The sequence below is a fragment of the Myotis davidii genome, unplaced genomic scaffold, assembly GCF_000327345.1.
Source record: "Myotis davidii unplaced genomic scaffold, ASM32734v1 C63766928, whole genome shotgun sequence".
Taxonomy (NCBI): Eukaryota; Metazoa; Chordata; class Mammalia; order Chiroptera; family Vespertilionidae; genus Myotis; species Myotis davidii.
Genome location: NW_006376008.1, coordinates 1 through 1,163, shown reverse-complemented (window position 1 = coordinate 1,163; position 1,163 = coordinate 1). Strand labels below are relative to the sequence as shown.

General features: G+C 51.1%; 1 long non-coding RNA gene across 1 annotated transcript; it reads right to left on the bottom strand.

The window, feature by feature from the left end:
• Window positions 1–10: 10 nt before the first annotated feature.
• Window positions 11–853, bottom strand: LOC107181490. Its single transcript, XR_001512156.1, has 3 exons — window positions 677–853; window positions 341–445; window positions 11–233 (listed from the first exon to the last, which is right to left on the bottom strand). It is a non-coding gene; the product is annotated as an uncharacterized LOC107181490 (long non-coding RNA).
• Between the last annotated feature and the right edge of the window lie 310 nt (window positions 854–1,163).

Below are 1,163 nucleotides of genomic sequence, written 5' to 3'. Positions count from 1 at the left end.
TGGTGTTTGGGATGACACTCCAACCAACTGAGCAGCAACTGGTCAGGATTGCCTTTCTGAGTTTTCTAATATTCACGCAATGTGGGCAAGAGGGCTCTTGCCTCCAGCACTCTGATATGGGCACAGCTGTCCTGAGTGCCTCTCACAGGCATGGGAGCTGCTTGCATAGCACCTGCAGTCCAGAGACATCTGTAGTGCAATGTGCTGAAAATGGGGTGTGGAGAGGTGCAGATCTAGCCATTGCCAAAAAACAACCACAACAAGGTTAAACTCAGCTGCCAAGGCTTGGCCAAGAAGCTGCCCATCTATGGGGCTCAGCCTGCTGATTTTAGGGTCTTACCGAGCTAAAGGCCCCACTCCCGAGGTCCTCTTCCCTCGTAGCAGCTAGTCTTGTCACTGCCTTCCTGGGTTTTGCAAACTGCGGGACAAACCTCCTGTCTGAGTTCTGTGAACCAGATACAACAAGAACAAAGCAGCAATAAATATAAGGGAGGAATGAAGTCTAAGAAAACAAACAAATGCCAAAACCGGTTTCCTTCTTGTCTCAAACCTGGCCTGTGCCCTCTATCCCCAGGGCAAACAGCCCATTGGCCACGAGGATGAACAGAGGCAGGAGCTCCAGCCTAAGGGAGGCGGCTTCTTTCTGCTCACAGGGGAAGCTACAAAACAGGCTCACCTGGGAAGGAGGAAAGGGGATTGGCTCCTTTTCTGGTTGCGAGAGGCTCCTGGAAGGAGCTCCAGCTTCCTTGTCCGGAGAGCTGGGTGGAGAAAGACAAAACAAGAGGTTCTGAAATCACCCAAGGCTTTCAGTGCACCTAGTGGGACAGAGAATGAAGTCCAAGGGCAAAGCAGTGCTCAGTCTCCCAGAAGGGAGGTCCTGGAGCACCTTCTTGCTGAGAGAGGGTGGGATGAAGGGGAGCAGTGAGCTGGGGAACATTTGACTCCAAGAAGGGTGCTGAGTCCACATCTAGAATCGAAACTGCCTGCTGTGGCAGCACTTCACCCTTATAATCCCAGGAATCGGCTCCTCAGGTAAGACCAGGAATTCTCATTTGCACTGACACTCCTGCCTCCAACTCAGCAAATTCTAAGGGAATTTGTAGATATGAGAAACACAGTGCCAAAAGAAACAGGAGTATTCATAATTGCCAAAACGTGATGGC